The 23,914-nt window shown below is 37.5% G+C and overlaps 1 pseudogene; it reads right to left on the reverse strand.

Moving 5' to 3' along the window:
• Positions 1–7,797: 7,797 nt before the first annotated feature.
• Positions 7,798–23,434, reverse strand: LOC145029792 (disease resistance protein Roq1-like; annotated as a pseudogene).
• Positions 23,435–23,914: the final 480 nt, after the last annotated feature.

The raw sequence follows: 23,914 nt of genomic DNA on the forward strand, positions 1-23,914 counted from the left end.
TCTCTCTCTCTCTCTCTGTCTCTCCACCCCCCCCCCCCCCAACACAACCTAAGAACACATACCACACCACCATCTACTTTAATCCCAGATCTTGAGGTCACACCCTTTCTTGCCCGCTCCTTTTTATTCTCTCTACAAACTTAATGCAACTAATTTCTCTCAGGATCTCTCGTGCTTATCCCTTCTATTTGCGATCGACACATTGATGTGTGTGTGTCACTGCTTTCCGGTCGAACAAACCCACACACATGAGGGGTTTTGTGCACTATTGATTAAATCACAGATACCTGTTGTTGTTCGAAGTTGATATGCAAGTGAGGGGAAATGGAGAAGTCGATTTAGCACTCGATCTGTCATCCAACAACCACCGAATTCGTCATCCTCTTTCTCCGGTCGTCCTTCTTGTTTTGAGCTTGCAAACCCTCGTTTCAGAAATGGAACAATATCGTCTTCATACATGGATCATTATTTCCCCATATTTGATGTTCCCAAAAAAAAACGAACCAGTAAACTCAGATCCGGAGCTCCGGATGGGGGTGATGCCGGGGAGCCTTACGGTGGCAATGGAGGTGAGATAGCCAGCAACCATGAATTCCAGTAGCAAGAGCAGAAATAAGACTTTCTTGTTTACCAAACCCGCCTCCAGATCAGAACCATTTGCATTTGAGATCTAAATTTGTTGATGTTTTCTGAAGATACCAAACCATCTAAAACCCTTAATCGATAGACCTAGGGGCTAAGGAAAAGAATTTAGATTATTATTTCAAGTTGCAAAGAGGGACATTGGGGTTTACAGGAATATATGCAAGCTTGACGAACATTTTAATGGGAAAGTTCTTGTGTGTTTGTTGGGTGTTTATGAAGGGATAATCTGACCTGCAAGTTTCCTTAAGAGAGAGAAAGAGAGAGAGAGAGAGAGAGAGAGAGAGAGATTATTTTTGTTTTATTTTTAATTCTTTTATATAATGTTGTAATAAAAGAAAATTGAAAAATAAAATAATAAAGGGCAAATCCGTCATTATAGAAAGTTATTAAATTTTTGGACCAAACTCGTAACAAAATGAAAACTTTGGACCTCTGGTGCTAGTCCAAACCTTTTTGGACCAAAGTGACAATTTTTGACATGTCACAGGGACCATTTGTAAAGTTTAGTCCTTAATTAATTATGTTTTTAATGCAAATCTTATCCAAGATTTAGTGGTTGGAGTAATACAGGTGGAGTGTTGACTTTCATTTAGCTTATGACACAAGCAACCACTCACACCCATTCCTTGACCAGCCACACTCCTTCTACCATGCCTAGGTCATATCAATGTACTTTTTCATCATTTCCAACCTTTTCCCACACTTTTAGAGCTGGAACATCACTCCTCACTCCTCACTTCACTCATTTCCTCTGATTTTACCAAATATCAAACACAACTTTCCTCTCACTTTCTCTCTCTAAAAATTCGAGATTTCCAAGGCTAATCATCAAGCTTTCTTACACTCTTGGTAAGTATAATTCATCCTCCTTGTGATTATTACACTCCATTCTACTCAAATCATGGGTTACTGACACAAACTTCATCATATTTGTGTTAGATTTTTGAATCTTCAAGAAATCTTTTAAGTGTTCTTGAATTGAACACTTCCCTTCTCCAACATCCATCCACCAAAATCACACAACGTGAGTTCATACCCCTATATTTTCATATTTTCTTAAGTTGTAGGGGGGAGGGAGGGGAATACAAGTTAAATCACCAAGAACACAACTAAATGTTTCTAACAGCTTTCATCAGAAACGTTGGACTCCATTCACAGACTGTTTAGGTCAACTAAAACATTTTAGTTTTCAAAACTGTACAAGGTGAAAGTAGTTCAAGTTCTTATCTTTAAAATGGATACTTGCACATTTCCATACGATTTTTCTACAATTTATGGTGATTTTTACAAAATTGTCTATCAATTCAAGAACCAATCTGAACCAGTCTGTGTTTATGGACGTTTTCACCTAAGTTGGAGGTCACAAAAAATCATGGGAAAATTTATGAACAAACTAGACTCATTTTACTAACTCCAAAATTTACGGATTCTAATTTGGACCTGTTATGAATTTTCTACAAATTTTCTAAAAACAGTAATGGAATATGTTAATAACAGAAAAATACTAACAATTTCATTTCACCTTGTAACATGTCGAGCAAGGTGTACATCTTTATGTGACTATATGTTATTGAAAATAAATGAAATTTTGTCTTGGTATATAGACATGCATCAGTTAATAAATGGATTTTGATACATATATAAAAGATCACAAATTGTTATAATCAAAGTACATCCATTTCATACAAAAATTTGAATAAACTATGTTAAATATAGTTTACGTACATTACAACTACTACCCTTGTTTTCATAAACTATAATAGGTATAGTTTATGATACATTACATAACACACTCATACAAAAAGGGTACATTTATACAAAAAGGATACATTTATACAAAAAGGGATTTTCATTACATTACACATAAATTCGTTAATGACTTTGTGAGACATTCGCTTCACATTTACCAATAAGTATTGTATTGTAACCAGAGTCTCCTGGAGGGAGAGCATGATAGTTGTATATAGATCTATAGTTGGTTTGACAAACCCACACCTTAACTGCATGCAACAGTTAGACCGGCAGGTTTGGGGTGACAAATGTCATAACATTTCCAACGCCTGAAGAACGTCGTTTCAGGCCAACTAGGTTGTAGCATGGTTATTATAACTCACGGAAAGTATTAACAAACATAGGAATTTACGGGACTTTCACTGAAATCAGACGCGTTTATGTCGATTTACACTTACAATATTTTCTATATGTAAGAAAGGTTACTTATACATTTCGGTCTTTGGATATAAGACTACATTACACATTTTAAGGAAAATATCGGATTTTTCTGAAACAAACATTACATTTACAAGAGAGAGGCTTTTATCAATACAAAACAAAAGGTTATGAACTCACCAACCTTTGTGTTGACACTTTTTCAAACAACTTGTATTCTCAGGAAATCACTAAACAGGTAATTCACTGCATTTTGAGGATGGGATGTTAAGACGTCAACATTTCATATTTTGTCAACATATTGTAATTGATTTGGAAACATGTAATTTATACAATGATGTAACTATGTCAATTATATATATGTTGGTTGTGTTTGCTTAAATTACTATTGCAATTGTGGTTATGATACTATACATGAAGTCCTTCACCCCCGGACGTTTCCGCCATCCTAGGTTTGGGGGTGTTGTCAACCTATGTTCTACAAAAACTCATAAGTGTATGAACAATTATATCAACAATTTCAAAAATCATATAAATACATATAAAACTTGAAACTTTGATACTAACCTTGAAATTGGTTTACCATAATCATTACCACAACAAAAACAGGTTTTATAAGTCCAAAATAGTTTAAGGTAATGATTCCAGACCAATTCCAGCACCAAAAACTCGAATCTGCACTCAGGCCTGCCAACTCGTCGAGTGCAAGAACTGAATCGACGAGTTGGTTGAATATATTCATGGACTCAGCGAGTTCCATGAGGGACTCGGCGAGTCAACTGGGAAGTGAGCATAAATTCAACATTAATTTGCATCAAGTATAAAGAAAACAAGCCTAGGCTCTAATACTATTGATGGGTTTTGAGCATTCTAACACTCTTATGGTGTACATGCAACCCTATAAACCTTGGATCTATGCTTTTTCTATTATACATGCAAATATTCAATATTCCAAGGTTTCATCCTAACTAGCATAATATGAAGTATATACAATGCAAGAATCTAGTAGAATGACATACCTTTTGATGAAGCTTAAAGTCTTGAACCTTTAAGAGCTTAGTGCCTCAAGTGTTGCACCTCAAATGGTTCACACAACACCAAAAATAATTGGAATAACTTGAGAATAAGGCTACTTGCACCAAAATCGGTTTTGCCCTCTTGTGTACACACACTAGTCCCATTTCATGAACCATAGACCTCTTTATATAGTTTGGAGGATTAGGGTTACATTCATGTAAACCCTAATACCCATGACCTTTCATTTCCATATGATCCATGGGTTAAAGGTCCATGGACTATCCATGCACTTTCCATACAAGCCTAGTCCATTCTAAATAAGCATTGGTCCACTCTCTCTCTATCTCTCTCTCTCTCTCTCTATATATATATATATATATATATATATATAAAAGATATAAGAGTCCATATTTAATTAGTTCCTTTTGATGATCAATACTAATTAAATAATATGATTTCATATTAATATATTAGAACTTATAATATATTAATATAAATCGTAAGTATCCTTTTTCTCATTTTGTCTATCCAATTGTTCCGATGCCATGCAACCCAAATGGACCATGCTACTCTCGGGTCGAGTACATACCAATAATAGTTATGGGCTTAGACATCTAATCCAACAAATGAAGGGCATGATTACTCAAAGAGTATTTTGCCATATATCAGGTCACATGCTAGCAAACAACGTCATGTCATTCAAGAGGATGTGGTCAATCATGAAATTGAAACTCAAGAAGTAGTGATCACTAGTGCAATTAAAACTGAAGAACCAGTGGGAACTTACCATGTAGAGAAACCAAGGTGCCAAGCTGATGATGGAGCTAATACTTCAATAGTTGATGACTTTGAACCATGTTGCATACATTGACTTTTGTTTAGGGAATAATTTATACCAACAATTGAGAAGGTATTCCCCAGTTCAGAACATATGTTCTGTTTGAGGCATATCCAGGAAAATATGAAGAAATAGTGGAAAGAAAAAGACTTAAGTGACCAGCTTTAGGAGTGTGGTAGAGCAACAACAACCGATCACTTTAACAGAGCAATTGATGAGTCAAATAATATCAATGAAGAGGCTCTTGTATAGGTGTGCAAGATCCCAGCAAACACTTGGTCTAAATCTCACTTTAGTGGTATGTTTGTAGAAATTTATTGATAAATGTTAATCTTTCATGTTGTGTGTTTACTATATGTGTAATTATCTTCTCTTAATATCTATTATTTAGGTAGGTTACACACTGATTGTTTGTTGAATAACCTTTGTGAGGTATTCAATTCTAAGCTAGATGAAGGTAGGGATAAACCTATTATCAATTGCTTAGAGTATATTAGGTAGTATCTCATGAAGAGGTTATGTGTGGTGCAAAAGGAAATAGATAAGTGTGAAGGACTTCTAACCCCTACTGCAACTATAGTTTTTGAAAAGATTAAGACTGATGCGGCTAAATACAATGAGGCGGGAAAGTACTAAGTGACAAACACATGGCAAGATCAGTATGTGGTAAACTTGAATGACCAAAGTTGCAGTTGTAGGTTTTAGGAGATTACAGGTTTCCCATGTAGACATGTTGTTTGTGCTATATGGGATAAAATTGAAAATGGTGAAAATGCCCCACATGTTGATGAATGGGTCCATCCTTGCTATAGGTTATTAACATGGAAAGCCATGTATTTCAACAAAATTGATCCATTGAATGGACGTTCAATATGGCCTAAAAGTGACTGCCCGTTCACTTTACTTCCACGAAAACATAAAACACAGGTTTGTATTTCAAATAGACCAAATATATAGTATACATGTGAACATGGAATGGATTCAATTTTAACTACAGTATATCAATATGTGTAGGTTGGGAGGCCAAAGAAGAAGAGAAGGAGGGGTGTTGATGAGCCAAACAACTAAGTTGGTAAATTGAGCAGGAAATACCTGGCAGTCACTTGTTCAAAGTATTATAACAAAGGGCACAATTCTAGAACATGTAAAGGGCAGGGAGGCAGTGGTGAAGTTGCAGGGGCTGAAAACTATGTTTAGTAGTTATTAAGATGCTTGTGTTGCATGTCTTTTGAAACATAAGTCATGTGTATTTGTTTGAAGATGTAATGGTCGTATGTTTAGTAGTGTCATCTTTATTTGTTTTGAAACTTAGTATGATGGTTGTGTTAAGAACTTTAAAACTTTTCATGTAATGGTGTGTATGCACATTTTGGTAATAAATTAGTCTGTTTTGTGTGCTTCCCTTCAAAGATCAATTCATAACATTACACATTTCAATTGCAAATCAAAACCATCTTAAAGATGCATTTACAATACGCTTAATAACTGCATTTCAAAAACATTCAAGATCAACAATCCACTATAACAGACTATATTCCATTACCATTACCACTACATTACACATTAATCTGATACATAAACCAAATACAACAACACCAACTCCAAAACCCCCTATATAAACTGAAAGTAGAAAAACCCCTATTCGATCAAAATCAAAAAAAAACTCCTGCAAAGGTTACAAACCAAAAGCCAAAACTCCATTACCATCCAAATTTTCACAAGAGACTTAAAGATTAAAATAAAACCAAAAAAAGAACACCCATGAACAAAACAACATCAACCGGTAGTTACACGATTCTACACTCACAATGACAACCCTCTCTTCCAATCGGTTCATTGATCTTATCAAATCTGGAATCAGCACCAATGCCCTATCACACATAGGAGGATCCGACGATCAAAGGAACCCACATCTTGTACAGTTCCAAAATTGTCTTCCAGGGTTTTGATTTGTCCATGAAGTGATCTCCATTGCTTCATTCCCACATCCGCAAGTCACCATCTTTGAATTAGAAGCAACTGGATGTCGTAAAGGGTGCAACGGTCGAGCAACAGTGGAAATGAGTAGAGAGATGGCGATCGCATAAAGGTAAAGGGTTTGCCTAAAAATCGTACATGCAATTTCTTTTAAAGAGAAGGTTACAATTGAAATGGTGAAATTTCCCCTGCAATATAATATTGAAAAACGAGTTAACAGTAAATGCTAACGGAGTGAGCCGGAAGGACCAAATGTTAAAAGTTTTGAAACCACATGAACTATCTCTAAGGTTTTTTGTAAATTACGGACCAAACTTCAAATTTTCGGAAACCACAGGGACCATTTTTGTAGTTTTGTCGAAATAAAAAGGAAAAAGCCATGTATAACAAGCATAACTGGTGAAACGGGAGTTAAACCGGATAAATCCCTTATAGTGCTACAGTATCATTTTCCTTTCTTACTATATCTCTTATCCTGTCGATTTCCATTTGTGGAGGAAGGGTTTTTTCCGTTTTTTTCCCTTTTTTCATGAGTTTATGAAATGGCAAGATGCTACCTTGAAGAAACTACATAAATAGTCCCTCAACCATTTTTTATTTCCAAATAATACACTCAACTATTCTTCAAGATTCATATGTTGTTATTTACGAAGAAGGGTAAATATAAACTTACATACTCTTACCAATTTATATGATGAGGTAAACCTTTCACCTGTTCACACATCTTTTTTCAATTTCTTATCATAAAATTACTTATTTATGCATGTAAAAATTTAAAAACCCTATTGAGTTATATAAATTGATAACACATAAACATCCATGCACAATTTGGTAAAAGATTGAATTGTGTAAATAAACTAGTGTCATTTAAAAATCCTACTGAGTTACATAAATTGATAACACATATAAGTCATTGGCCCATTGAAATACTCCTTTCATCCCAAATTAAATGAAAAAATAATAATCTCAAGTCCTCAACTTGAGTGTACTCATAATAGTTTTTGTATCGGTCTTACATATATATAACTATTGGGTATAAGATAAAAACAAACCAAAATCATCTCAATTTCTAATTTTGCTTGCATAGAAAGATAACTTTGTTGTGACACTTCGTATATCTTAGAATCATCAGTAGAAGATGACTTATACTTTTAGGTGTATATGGATTGGTCTTCAGATTTGAATCCAAAGATTTTCAGAGCATTCAATGAAGAAATACTTTGTGGAAGATGACTTATACTTGCACCTTGTACGTCTAACACTTGTAAACAATTCAGGCTTCCTACTTTCTCAGGCAATTTCTTAAGTTGATCACATCAGCGAAGATCAAACTCCCTGAGATGTTTCAACTTACATATGCTACTTGGAACATCTCTTATCTTGCAATACGTTACACTAAGTTCCTCTAAAGATTCTAATAGCCCAAGATCCTCGGGTAACTTCTCAAGAACATAACACCTTGAAAGAAGTAGAGTTTTCAGGCATTTCAACATACAAATGCTATTTGGGAGATGTTTGATAAGTTTCAACCGTAAATTTAGTTAAACTTTCTAAATGGCTAATATCTTCGGGTAATTCCTCTATCGCACAACTTTCAAGGTCAAGGTCTTTTAGCTGTTGTAAACTACATATGCTTTGTGGTAGACTCTTGAGGTTTTTGCACCAATTGAGATCTAGAGAAACAAGCTTTTAAGGGTTTCCAGTTGATGAGGGTAGTTCTTTGATATCGTTGCTTGAAAAGTTAGGCTTCAACAAACTATGGTTGGAGTGCATTGGAAGTATATCTGGAAACTCCATCATATATAAATAACTTGGATCAAGAACTTGAAGTGATTCCAGTTGTTTGATAAATGAAAGAGATTTTAATAGTATGCATTCACTTAAGTCCAAATAGACTAGCCTTTTTAGAGATCCAATGGGCGCATTAAATTAACCAAATGACAACACTTTGCAAGATTTAACTTCTCGAGATTAGGGAGTAAGCCACAATCAAGGGTCCTCAAATGTGAATAACTGAAGTCAAGGAATTTGAGATTTTTAAGAACCTATCACAAGAAAGAAAGAAGAAAAAGATTAATATTCATGTAATAACTAAGATGTATGGCATTAAATGAATCAATCAACTATTCTACCTTTCTTTCTCCATCTTCCCATAGTTGTATAATTATGCTGGAAGAAATTTGAAGTGAAACTAGATTATTTGCTTGAAATGTTTTTGGTAAAGAACAATGAGGGAAACGTCGCCAACTCAGAAATCGTAACGCATTTGGTAAGTTTTGGCCAACTCTAATATTCACTGGCCAATCCCGAGTATCCGAATCCACATGAAGAAATCTAAGATTCTTCATGTTTCCAAAACCATTTGTAAGAATTTCATAACAGGGACACTCATTGTCACCGCTTGAATTGATTTGAATTGCAATAGTTCTTGTCACTTCTGTAACTTGTAATCCAAGGAAACTGATTATTAAAGTTGATTCATAAGTAATTAAAGTGAGTTAGGTGTTGTTTGTTTTTTTGAAACGAAAATTCATGAAGTTTGCGGACCACCTCTGCAATCCTCTGTAGTAGAAGAAGTGGAACAAACAACTACAGTCCATAATAAGAAGCATGTTTGCTTTTTAACGTCTGCAGACTGCTGCAGTAAACTGAAATTTAAATAAACTAATTTTATAAACTGAAAATAGTTTTCAACACCGAAATTTAAATAGTTATAGTCGTAAAACATTGAAAGAGTACTAAAAAGAACATGTAAAAAAACAAAAGTATAAAACTTTGAAAAAAAAAACTTACAAAAATATAAAAGAAGCTAACAACTTTATTCTAGAAAAAAACTAATTTTAAAAAACATAAAAAAGAAAATAATAAAAAAATTAAGAAAGAATTGCAAATGATGTCTACAAAGTTCGTAAAAAATTACACACGCTAAAAAAGATGAAATTGAAACTGAAAATATTATTAACAGACACACTAAAAAAATAAAAAATAAAAAATTAAAGTTTTTTTTTAAAAAAAAAATCAAGTTCAAAAAAAAATTGTGGAAACTAAAATAAGAAATTGTATCAAATCCGTAAATAAATTTTTTTAAAAAAAAAATCTAAGTTTTAAAAAAAATAAGTTATACCAAAATTCTAAAAAAAACAAATAAAAAAATGAAAGTTGAAGAGGTTTGAAGAGGTAAGTCAAGTGTTACGCCATGCAACACACACACAGAGGTTTTGCAATCTGAAGTCTTCTAAAAAAAACAAACTGCTATGAGAGGGTAAATGTTGCGCGTGTGCTGCGTCGTGCAACAAAAAGTGGTTTGAAGAGGTTTTTTTAACAAAACAAACAACACCTTAGTTTTCTCCACATTGTAAGTAAAATTGATCCTTACCAGGTCCTTAGCGAATACATCTTCAATCTCCCCTCGTATCCACAATCGGTTATGTCTTATGGGCTCATTTGGGTCTGAATGACGAGCAATGTTCTGACCCATTTCCTCTATATGGTCATGCATGCCTAACTCCATATTCGGTGAGATAGCTATGAGAGATTTTTGCTCAAGAACTCTTAAGCCATTCCTAGCGTGAAATCCACAGCTTTCAAGTGCTCTAATTGCTTTGTCTTTCTTCCAACCTTTTAGTAAGCATGCAACATCTAAGAATATTTCCTTGTAATCATCCTCTAGACCGATATAGCTTAATTCTAATTTTTCGAGTGTTTCTTTCAATGGAATTGTTTTTACTCTTTCTATTGTATTTTCCCATTCGAGCTTATTTTGCCCACAGAGAAATGAACCCAAAACTCTAATCGTTGAAGGAAGACCAGCAACATAATGTACAACTTTGAGCAATAGCTCTTTGTACGATTGAATCGGAATATCTCTACCAAATGCATACTTACTCAATAGTCACATTGCTTCATCTTGTGATAACATATTGACATCATGAATACATGTCACCCCATGTGCTACAAGAACTTGCTCATCTCATGTTGTGATGATAATTCTACTTCCTGGTTTAAACCAATCAAGCCCACCAGCTAATGCTTCCAGCTGGTCTAAATGATCTACATCGTCTAGAATAAGAAGAACCTTTTTACTACACAACAACTTTTGTATTAAGCTTTTCCCCTCATGAACACTCACTATGGTGTAACTGCTATTATTTAACACATTGAAAAGTACTTGTTCTTGCAACGATCGCGACCCAAACATTGATGATTTTGAAACTTCTCTAATATTCTCAACAAAGCTTTTTACCTTCAAATGAAAAGCATATATTGTCAAAAACTGCTCTCACCAAAGTTGTCTTCCCACCACCTCCAATCCCCTTGATACCTATCAAGCGAACATCTTCAATGCCCATTTCCATTAATGAAACAATATGTCACACCCCGAAAACCGAAGGCGGAATACATTTCCGGGGTTGACTACCGTGTTGAGTATCAAATCCAATGTACATAGTAAGCAAAGTAAAACAAGCATTACATTACATAATAACAGTTTTACAGTTGTTTCAAAAGTAAAGTTTGTACAGTTGTGATACATAGTATGTATAGACAAAATGTAACGGGTCTTCATGTACACCGTCTTCATGCAAAAGGATCTTCGGGTACCTGTTCTAACGCTGACCTGAGAACACAAGCGGTTTGAAAATCAACATAAAGCTGATGAATTCATAAGCGGTTTTGTTTTACGAAAATGTATCGGTTTCCTTTCTGTTTCTGAAATGTTATGTACACCAAGAAAATCCCGTATTTTCTTAAAAGTTGGTTATTGTTTCACAAATGTAAAGTAGAGTAAGTTTGTACACTGAAAACATGTTTACTCATGTGAAAATGTGTAGTTGGTTATCTGACTGGTTAAACTATTCTGTTTACTTATCATGTGTTACCAGGAAAGTCCCATACTTTCCTTATTGTATGTTACAAATTGTAAAAGATGTAATGTTATCCATTCTGTGACTCTTTCTAGTTATGTAAGTGTTACCCAGGAAAGCCCCATGCTTTCCTACATGTATGTATCTTATGTAAACGATGTGAAAGATGTAAAAGATGTAATCGTGATTAGATTCCATGTTTTCCCCAGGAAGGTCCCGTACCTTCCTGAATATTAGTTACAGTAAGTAAAAGATGTAAAAGATGTAAACGATGTATAAAGAAATCCATTATTACTGTAAGTAAATCTCTATTATCCTAATTGCGAGTTCCATAACCATACAATAGACTGAAACCTGTGGTAATAAGTAGTCCACATGTGGCAATAAGTCGTCCACATACTTATGACTTTCGTCACCCTTGAACCATTTCGGTTCGGCTGTAGCTAGCAGCCAGGCGTGGGGTAGTCAGCCCCATATAGATCTATACACTCAAGTCACGCTCTCTAAATACCAGAGATTCTGGTTATAGGTGTAATCCTCCACTCGCGTAATCCAGGTGGAGTGTTCTCCGAGGACGTGTCTCCAATCGTACCGGAATAACAAATTTACTAGTAATAATATGAAAGTCCTCCACTCGCGCATGTGCGTGGAGTGTTACCGAGGACAAAACAGTGTACGGGTATTATATTCAAATGTTTTAATGTCATGCTTTTAACTGATAAAATGTGGAAAACCATTTGTGAAATACATGTAAAACATGCTAGTTTAAAGACTTATTGCACAAATATATGTTACGTGATTTGTATGTTCGATCTATTATCAGTTGTAGTTATCAGTTATAAAAGCATAAGAATATGAAACACACATTTAAAAACATGTTATGAGTACAAGAATTTCCTTGTACTTTTCTTGTGTTCCCCCCCTGAAAACAGTGAAAACAGTGAAAAAGGGTAGGGGTATGAACTCACGGACTCGGAAACGTGTCGGTTTTGAATGCTAGACGTCGGTTCGGGGTTTGATTACTCGCGATGACCCTATGTAAAATGATATAATGTCCATATATATACAATTAGAGATACATTCACTAATCATATGGAACATTACACTCCAATGAGGTTAAACACCTCAAAACGAGCGTTTGGAGTGACCCGGGTGACATCTTCGGACTTGTAATGGCACTAGGGACTTGGGACGTGAGTTTACTCTCCATAAGTAAACATTTAAATGAGTTTACAACCATGAAACACACTCACACATGAGTTTACGGCCGTAAACTCATGTTGGTGTGGTTTTGAGGGTTTAAGGGCTCAAATGGACCTAGAGGTTGCTAGAATGGATTTTCTAAATTGTCTTGGAACACTTGGACTGAATTCAAATCATCAAAATGCTTATTTTATGGGAGTTTACGGCCCAGTATAGGTTCCTGGCCGTAAACTCCTTAATCTTCATGAAATGGGTGTCAAATGTTGTTAAAACAAATCACATGTGATTCATAAGATTATTCCAAGACCTAGTATGATTTTTATGTGACATTTAGGGGTGTTATGGAGTTTACGGCCCATGAGACCCTCCTCATGGTCGTAAACTCTAATGTAGGTTCATACAAAGTGTTTCAAGGTCTAAAACTTGCATAGAAGGGCTTCTAAAATTCATCTAAAGGCTTTAGGGGTGTTTAGTTTGCATTCTAACACCAAAAGTTTTGGAGTTTACGGCCCAAGAACAAGCTTTGGCCGTAAACCCTTATAAGTCCCACAAATGATGTGTTTTAGACCCTTAAAGCATTTTTGGTTGGTCCCTTGATTTATTCCAAGTCTTTTGTTGGTGTTGGATGGCTTTCTAACACTCTAGAATTGGGTTTATGTCACATTTTGGGGAGTTTACGGCCCAAGCACTATCCTTGGCCGTAAACTCACATAAGTCCCACAAAATTCATGTTTCAAGTGTCCAAATGCTAAAACCAAGGTCCTACAATTCATATCTAAGCCATAGGAGTGATTTGGAAGGGTTTTAGGGCATGAAAAACCCCTTTTACTTGAGTTTACGGCCTAAGCTTATGCCTTGGCCGTAAACTCCTTTAAATGGCTCAAAATCATAGTTTTAAATGTCCTAAGTCCATATCTTGAAGTCCCATAGCCATATCTAAAGTCCAATTGAGTTTAGGAAGGAGTTTAAGGGCTTAAAACCCCATTAAATGGAGTTTACGGCCCAAGCTTGTTCCTTGGCCGTAAACTCATGTTCTTGGACCTAAAACTCAATTATTTCATCAATTTGAAGGCTAGGTGTTGAATAACATGTTAGGGAGGTTACCTTAAAGATTTGAAGCCTTAAACTTGTGATTTGGACCTTAATTCTAGCTTGAGGAGAGAGGTTGTAAGAGTTTAGTGAGAAACTTGCCAAAAGGCTTCAAATGAAGTCTTAAACACGTTTATATAGTGTTTAAGTTTTGGACACGGTGGAATTCTACCCGATACCGGCGTTAGACGGGGTTTTTGGTCGTACCCGATTAAGTTACCGTAACTCGATACGGTAAATTCTAGAATTATTCTGATCACTAAAGTTGGGTGTTAAATTGATTTCTAAATGTATTAAGACACCCATTAAGTCATTTTAAATGTGTACTAATTAATGACTTAATTAAACGGAGAAATCGGAAATCGGAAATCGGAACGACGATCGGTTGCGCGAGTTGATTTATGAAAAAGTTACTTTTAAAAAGAAGCGGAAATTTCGGGTTGTTACATTATCCCCCCGTTAAAGGGAATTTCGTCCCGAAATTCAAGTTTTGAACATAAGACAAGATACAAATCATGGATAAGAAAAAAGTTGTGGATACTTCTGTTTCATTGAGTCTTCCCGTTCCCAAGTGAATTCCGGTCCCCGCTTGGCATTCCAGCGAACCTTCACTAATGGGATGCGACTTTGTTTTGTACGTTTGACTTCTCGATCCATGATTTCGATCGATTCCTCCACAAAGTTGAGGTTTTCATTGATCTCGATCTCGTCTAAGGGAATTGTTAGGGTTTCATCGGATAGGCACTTTTTAAGATTTGAAACATGAAAGACAGGATGAATGTTACTGAGTTCGTGAGGTAAATGAAGTTTATAAGCAACTGGACCAATCCTGGAGAGGATCTCAAAGGGTCCAATGTACCTCGGATTAAGTTTCCCACGCTTGCCAAAGCGTACAGTGCCTTTCCAGGGCGAGACTTTCAACAGGACACGATCTCCAACCTGGAATTCTAGTGGTTTCCGACGATTATCAGCGTAACTCTTTTGACGATCACGTGAGGCTTTCATTCGGTTACGGATTTGAATGATCTTTTCGGTGGTTTCGCGGATGATTTCAGGACCAGTGAGAGCACTGTCGGGGACTCGATTCCTGGCTAACTGTGTATCCCCCACCTCGGCCCAGCACAGAGGAGATCTGCACTTACGACCGTATAGGGCTTCGAACGGAGCAGCCCTAATACTGGTGTGGTAACTGTTGTTGTATGAGAACTCGATCAAGGATAGGTGTGTATCCCACGACTTTCTAAAGTCAATGACACATGCCCGAAGCATGTCCTCCAGGGTTTGGATTGTTCTCTCACTCTGTACATCGGTCTGAGGATGATACGCCGTGCTCATATCTAGTTTGGTTCCAAGGGCTTTCTGAAGAGATTGCCAGAATCTGGAGGTAAACCTACTATCTCGATCAGAGATAATGGAAACAGGTACACCGTGAAGACGTACTACCTCCTGGATGTAGATTCGCGCGAGTCTCTCCATCTTGTATGATCCTTTGATTGGGATGAAGTGAGCGGATTTTGTCAAACGGTCGACAATTACCCAAATGGTATCGTACCCACTAGAACACTTGGGTAGTTTGGTGATGAAGTCCATAGTAATCATCTCCCATTTCCACTCGGGAATCTCGGGTTGTTGGAGCAGACCTGAAGGTTTCTGATGTTCGACTTTGACTTTGGCGCAAGTCAGACACTTGCCCACGAATGTAGCTATCTCAGCTTTCATGTTTGGCCACCAGTATTGTTTCTTGAGATCCAGATACATCTTGTCCGAACCTGGGTGAACAGAGTATTTGGTTCTATGTGCTTCCTCCATGACTATTTCCCTGAATCCACCGGATTTGGGAATCCAGATTCGATTCATGAAACAGTGAACTCCGTCACCTCTGATCTCAAGTTTCTTTTCCATTCCTCTCAAGGTTTCATCTGACACGTTTTCAGGTTTGAGGGCTGCATACTGAGCTTCTCGGATTTGCGTAGGTAAGTTGGAATGGATGGTCATTGTTTGGTTCTTCACTTTGTGGCTTGTACTATCCTTTCGGCTAAGGGCATCTGCTACCACATTGGCCTTGCCGGGGTGGTAACGGATTTCACACTCATAGTCACTGAGTAATTCTACCCATCGCCGTTGCCTCATGTTTAAGTCTTTTTGATTAAAGATGTGCTGCAGACTCTTGTGATCAGTGAAGATTGTGCACTTGGTTCCGTAGAGATAATGTCTCCAAATCTTCAATGCGAAGACTACTGCTCCTAGCTCCAAGTCGTGTGCGGTATAGTTGACTTTGTGTGCTTTTAGCTGTCTAGAGGCATAGGCAATCACCTTTCCTCTTTGCATAAGCACACAGCCTAAACCTTGATTAGACGCGTCGCAATAGACAACGAAGTCCTCTATCCCTTCAGGTGGAGACAGAACAGGCGCGCTGCATAAGGCCCTCTTCAACGTTTGGAATGCAGTTTCTTGCTTATCACTCCAACAAAAGGGTACACCTTTCTGTGTTAGAGTGGTTAACGGTTTGGCGATTTTGGAAAAGTTCTGAATGAATCGTCGATAGTAGCCGGCGAGACCTAAGAATTAACGAATTTCCGTGGGTGTTTTCGGTGCCGACCAACTCTCTATCGCTTTAATCTTGGAAGGATCTACATGAATACCCTCCTCGCTTACTACGTGACCGAGGAAAGTTACCTTCCGTAACCAGAATTCGCATTTGGAAAATTTTGCGTAAAGCTTTTCGGATCTAAGGGTTTCCAACACTAGCCTCAAGTGCTGTTTATGGTCTTCTTCACTTCGGGAGTAGACGAGGATGTCATCAATGAACACGATAACGAATTTGTCTAGGAAGGGACGGCACACCCGGTTCATCAGGTCCATGAACATAGCCGGTGCATTGGTTAGACCGAAGGGCATCACTACAAACTCGTAGTGTCCATACCGAGTCCTAAATGCTGTCTTGGGAACATCATTCTCCTGGACTCGTAACTGATGGTACCCCGACCGAAGGTCTATCTTAGAGAAGTAACTGGCTCCCTGGAGTTGATCGAAGAGGTCGTCTATTCTTGGAAGAGGATATCGGTTCTTAACGGTTAACTTGTTCAGTTCATGATAGTCGATACACATTCGAAAGGATCCATCCTTCTTTTTGACAAATAGAATCGGAGCTCCCTAGGGTGAGGAACTCGGTCTAATGAATCCTTTACTGAGCAACTCATTGAGTTGACTGGATAACTCCTGCATTTCTGCCGGAGCTAAGCGATATGGGGATTTTGCTATGGGAGTAGCTCCAGGAATTAGGTCAACACGAAATTCGACCTGACGTTCGGGAGGAATCCCTGGAAGTTCTTCGGGAAACACATCGAGAAAGTTACAGACTTCGGGAATGCTCGCGAGGTCTCTAACTTCTTGTTTCCTGTTGATCACATGAGCTAAGAATGTAACACACTCCTTTCGAAGGAGCTTTCGAGCTTTGATGCAAGAAATGATATGAAGGTTGGAACTGGGTTTATCGCCATAGATTATGAGAGTTTGATTCGAAGGAAGATTGAGACGGATAGCTTTTTCGTAACAAAGAATGTCAGCATGATTGGGACTCAACCAATCCATGCCAATGATAACATCAAAGCTCTTAATGGAAACGGGCATGAGGTCTATAGGAAATGAGTGATCATTTAGGGTAAGCGTACAACCTATGAATACGCCGTTAGCACTTTCTTTCTCACCATTAGCCATCTCGACGGTAAACGTTTCAGTTAGTGGTTGAGGATTTGGTTTTAGATTATGTTTGAATGCATGACTAACAAAACTCCTTTCAGCACCCGAATCGAAAAAAATACTAGCATGTGAATTGTCGAGAAGGAACGTACCCGAAACAACAGTGGGATCGGCAACTGCTTCCTCCCGTCCCATGGTTAGGACCCTTCCAGTGTTACCAGCAGTTGACTTCTTGGGACAATCCCTTTTAAAGTGCCCAACTTCGCCACAGTTGTAGCAGGCTTGACTAACACCTGCTCCCGATGATTGGTTAGCTGATTGAGTGGGGGTTCTGCAGTACCGAACTGTGTGCCCTTTCTTACCACAGTTGGTGCAGGACAATTCTCGACAGGGACCAGGATGATGGTGGTATTTACACTTGTCACACAGAGGAAGGTTACCAGCATATTTACTGGTAGGAGTTGAGGCTGTGGATCCCATAGCAGAAACAACAGCAACAGGAGTAGCAGTAGCAGCATGGACTGCTACCGTTTGTTGTTTCTTAGATGATCCATGAGAAGATTGACCTTTCTTCTTTTTCCAGAATTTCCTCTTTTCGCCACTCCTTTGAGTCGGCTCAGAAGTGGTAGTGATTTCCTTGACATCGTCGTTGTGATCAATCAGAATTTGTGCTAAGGTCTTGGCACTATCATAGGTATCCGGACGAGCAGCCAAAACATGACTCTTTATTGGTTGAGATAATCCCCAAACGAACCTTTCGATCTTTTTGTTTTCAGGAGTGACTAACCCCGGGCAGAGAAGTGCGAGATCATCAAATCGGGAAGTATATGCAGCAATGTCGGAACCTTTCATCTTCAGGTTCCAGAGCTCGTGCTCTAATTTCTGCATTTCACCACGGGGGCAATTCTCAGAAATGAGAAGTTCCTTCATGGCTTCCCAGCCCATGGCATTGGCTACGGGTAAGGTCAGAGATTTGACTCGGCCATTCCACCAAGTCAAAGCTTTATCCGCGAAGGTACAGGCTGCAAATTTGACTTTATCGGATTTCGCACAAGCACAGATTTCAAAGATGGACTCGATTTTCTCGAACCATCGAGATAAGGAAATGACACCTCCAGTGCCATTAAAAGATATTGGTTTCGCATTCATAAAATCCTTGTAGGAACCCCCCCCCCTTTGGTGTCCCTGGCTACCCTCAGGGTTTTGAGATTGAGTACCACCACCTGAACCACTAGGGTTCATTTGTGACATAGCTGCTACCATTGCAGCTGTCATCATAGTTTGGACTGATGCTAAGTCAAACTGAGGAGGAGGTGGCGGCGAAGAAGGATTGTCGTTGTTCTTTGAGCTAGGTCTTTTTCGGGGAGGCATCTTGATCTAATAAGATCAAGAAAGAGAGGATGGTAAGTCCTCTACATTGAATCGATAGATATGACAGTTATATGATTCGAGTAAGCGATAAAGCAGGAAAGAGTTATCGAACAGATAATTTATCGCTAAGAGTAATCACAGAAAACTACTCGAATGAGGATTACTACAGATGATTGGAATCGAGAGATACTCCCATAGTATTTCATGAATTGTTTACGATAATGATTCGATGTTTGGGATATTAGGGTAACTTTTAGGCATGTCGCATACCACAGTCACTCCCAAGCACATGTTGGTCGTGTCTCGAATGAATATAGTTGGCCAAGCTATATTAACCCTAGACACAACTACATAACTGCCCAGGTTTAACCATAGTACACATCACCCATTTACTTATGTTCCATTCTACTTGTGGTTACGGATGGCGACGGTTCGGTATACTTGTATACTTTTGAAAATACTTATATTTTGAAGATACTTTTAATTCAGAGCACTTAGGCCCTTTAGTGTTTATAGTTTTATACAATGTAAGGTTTGGTATACTTTATTCACTATAAACAAGGGCTCTGATACCAATCTGTCACACCCCGAAAACCGAAGGCGGAATACATTTCCGGGGTTGACTAATGTGTTGAGTATCAAATCCAATGTACATAGTAAGCAAAGTAAAACAAGCATTACATTACATAATAACAGTTTTACAGTTGTTTCAAAAGTAAAGTTTGTACAGTTGTGATACATAGTATGTATAGACAAAATGTAACGGGTCTTCATGTACACCGTCTTCATGCAAAAGGATCTTCGGGTACCTGTTCTAACGCTGACCTGAGAACACAAGCGGTTTGAAAATCAGCATAAAGCTGGTGAATTCATAAGCGGTTTTGTTTTACGAAAATGTATCGGTTTCCTTTCTGTTTCTGAAATGTTATGTACACCAAGAAAATCCCGTATTTTCTTAAAAGTTGGTTATTGTTTCACAAATGTAAAGTATAGTAAGTTTGTACACTGAAAACATGTTTACTCATGTGAAAATGTGTAGTTGGTTATCTGACTGGTTAAACTGTTCTGTTTACTTATCATGTGTTACCAGGAAAGTCCCATACTTTCCTTATTGTATGTTACAAATTGTAAAAGATGTAATGTTATCCATTCTGTGACTCTTTCTAGTTATGTAAGTGTTACCCAGGAAAGCCCCATGCTTTCCTGCATGTATGTATCTTATGTAAACGATGTAAAAGATGTAAAAGATGTAATCGTGATTAGATTCCATGTTTTCCCCAGGAAGGTCCCGTACCTTCCTGAATGTTAGTTACAGTAAGTAAAAGATGTAAAAGATGTAAACGATGTAAACGATGTATAAAGAAATCCATTATTACTGTAAGTAAATCTCTGTTATCCTAATTGCGAGTTCCATAACCATACAATAGACTGAAACCTGTGGCAATAAGTAGTCCACATGTGGCAATAAGTCGTCCACATACTTATGACTTTCGTCACCCTTGAACCATTTCGGTTCGGCTGTAGCTAGCAGCCAGGTGTGGGGTAGTCAGCCCCGTATAGATCTATACACTCAAGTCACGCTCTCTAAATACCAGAGATTCTGGTTATAGGTGTAGTCCTCCACTCGCATAATCCAGGTGGAGTGTTCTCCGAGGACGTGTCTCCAATCGTACCGGAATAACAAATTTACTAGTAATAATATGAAAGTCCTCCACTCGCACATGTGCGTGGAGTGTTACCGAGGACAAAACAGTGTACGGGTATTATATTCAAATGTTTTAATGTCATGCTTTTAACTGATAAAATGTGGAAAACCATTTGTGAAATACATGTAAAACATGCTAGTTTAAAGACTTATTTCACAAATATATGTTACGTGATTTGTATGTTCGATCTATTATCAGTTGTAGTTATCAGTTATAAAAGCATAAGAATATGAAACACACATTTGAAAACATGTTATGAGTACAAGAATTTCCTTGTACTTTGCTTGTGTTCCCCCCCTGAAAACAGTGAAAACAGTGAAAAAGGGTAGGGGTATGAACTCACCGGACTCGGAAACATGTCGGTTTTGAATGCTAGACGTCGGTTCGGGGTTTGATTACTCGCTAATCATATGGAACATTACACTCCAATGAGGTTAAACACCTCAAAATGAGCGTTTGGAGTGACCCGGGTGACATCTTCGGACTTGTAATGGCACTAGGGACTTGGGACATGAGTTTACTCTCCATAAGTAAACATTTAAATGAGTTTACAACCATGAAACACACTCACACATGAGTTTACGGCCGTAAACTCATGTTGGTGTGGTTTTGAGGGTTTAAGGGCTCAAATGGACCTAGAGGTTGCTAGAATGGATTTTCTAAATTGTCTTGGAACACTTGGACTGAATTCAAATCATCAAAATGCTTATTTTATGGGAGTTTACGGCCCAGTATAGGCTCCTGGCCGTAAACTCCTTAATCTTCATGAAATGGGTGTCAAATGTTGTTAAAACAAATCACATGTGATTCATAAGATTATTCCAAGACCTAGTATGATTTTTATGTGACATTTGAGGGGTGTTATGGAGTTTACAGCCCATGAGACCCTCCTCATGGCCGTAAACTCTAATGTAGGGTCATACAAAGTGTTTCAAGGTCTAAAACTTGCATAGAAGGGCTTCTAAAATTCATCTAAAGGCTTTAGGGGTGTTTAGTTTGCATTCTAACACCAAAAGTTTTGGAGTTTACGGCCCAAGAACAAGCCTTGGCCGTAAACCCTTATAAGTCCCACAAATGATGTGTTTTAGACCCTTAAAGCATTTTTGGTTGGTCCCTTGATTTATTCCAAGTCTTTTGGTGGTGTTGGATGGCTTTCTAACACTCTAGAATTGGGTTTATGTCACATTTTGGGGAGTTTACGGCCCAAGAACAAGCCTTGGCCGTAAACTCTTATAAGTCCCACAAAATTCATGTTTCAAGTGTCCAAATGCTAAAACCAAGGTCCTACAATTCATATCTAAGCCATAGGAGTGATTTGGAAGGGTTTTAGGGCATGAAAAACCCCTTTTACTTGAGTTTACGGCCTAAGCTTATGCCTTGGCCGTAAACTCCTTTAAATGGCTCAAAATCATAGTTTTAAATGTCCTAAGTCCATATCTTGAAGTCCCATAGCCATATCTAAAGTCCAATTGAGTTTAGGAAGGAGTTTAAGGGCTTAAAACCCCATTAAATGGAGTTTACGGCCCAAGCTTGTTCCTTGGCCGTAAACTCATGTTCTTGGACCTAAAACTCAATTATTTCATCAATTTGAAGGCTAAAGGTGTTGAATAACATGTTAGGGAGGTTACCTTAAAGATTTGAAGCCTTAAACTTGTGATTTGGACCTTAATTCTAGCTTGAGGAGAGATGTTGTAAGAGTTTAGTGAGAAACTTGCCAAAAGGCTTCAAATGAAGTCTTAAACACGTTTATATAGTGTTTAAGTTTTGGACACGGTGGAATTCTACCCGATACCGGCGTTAGACGGGGTTTTTGGTCGTACCCGATTAAGTTACCGTAACTCGATACGGTATATTCTAGAATTATTCCGATCACTAAAGTTGGGTGTTAAATTGATTTCTAAATGTATTAAGACACCCATTAAGTCATTTTAAATGTGTACTAGTTAATGACTTAATTAAACGGAGAAATCGGAAATCGGAAATCGGAACGACGATCGGTTGCGCGAGTTGATTTATGAAAAAGTTACTTTTAAAAAGAAGCGGAAATTTCGGGTTGTTACACAATATCCTTTAGCCGTCTCTCCATGCCTATTAGCTTTCTGTCGACTTCCAAATTATTGAATCGTAACTCGAGTGAAATCTTTTGAACAATTTTATTGATGACTTTAGCTTCATACCTGTACAATAAAATAGAATCAGTTAGCTTGCTAACTATTCACATGAGATGCTCCATGCTCAATATTGCATTCTTCATCATTGAAATAGTCGATTTTGGTTAGAATTTTACAATAAAACATGAGATGCCATGGATGACCCTTTTGCACATAGATTAAACAGAAACAAAGCAAAAAAATTGTTGAGGCATGATTAAAGAATTACCCATCAGCAGTGTTCCTCAAATCCCATCCAGCCAGATTGGATGCTTCTCTCAAAGCTTCTCTCCACTTCTCTACCTTCCCCTCATTGTTATGTATGGAAAAAGCTTCTCCAACTGGTCCTAGTTGTTTGCGGACTTGAGAAGGATCCACATCGTAGAACACAGGGTAAGCAATTTGTTCAATCACCTTTTGGCACTCCATAATCTTCACAAGCTCATCCAAGCACCAAGAGGAAGATGCATAGTTCTTTGAGAACACAACAATGTAAAATTTTGATTCTTCAATGGATTTCAAAAGCTCATCGTTGATCTTTTTTCCTTTCTCAAGTCTCTCATCATCCTTAAAAGTGTGAATACCTTGAATTTCTAGAGCAACATAAAGATGATCAACAAAATTCTTACGAGTGTCTTCCCCTCTAAAACTCAAGAACACGTTATACTTATAGCTCTTCTGAATAGGTAACTTTGAAGAAGAAGCCATTGAAGGTATCCTTGACAGATCCTGTTAATTAATCAAATCAAATCTTTGTTAAAGCAAAGTTTTCTTATAATGAAAAGAAGCTAAAAGTTAAAAGTTAACAACTAACAAATCTCAGTTAATACCAACAATTAATTATTAAAAACTAACAAATCGCAATTGCAAACCTTACCTAAAACTTACTACCCACAATTAAGAATTAACATCTAAAAAGATTTAACTATGAATAGTTTGCAATAAAAGGCCTATTAACAATTAACATATAATTTCAAACTAGAAGAAATTGAATATGTGTACCTAATTAGAGAGAGAGAGAGAGAGAGAGAGAGAGAGAGAGAGAACAATATAGTGCAGTAGGCGGCAGCAGCAACCCAAGATTGTGGATCCACATGTAAGGTCAACATGATGCGTTTGCTTGAAAAACAGCTGTGAAACGAATTACAAGAAAATCTATATGTTTATTATGTACTCAAAGTCAAACCA

The sequence above is a fragment of the Lactuca saligna genome, chromosome 2, assembly GCF_052625555.1.
Source record: "Lactuca saligna cultivar CGN05327 chromosome 2, ASM5262555v1, whole genome shotgun sequence".
Lineage (NCBI taxonomy): Eukaryota > Viridiplantae > Streptophyta > Magnoliopsida > Asterales > Asteraceae > Lactuca > Lactuca saligna.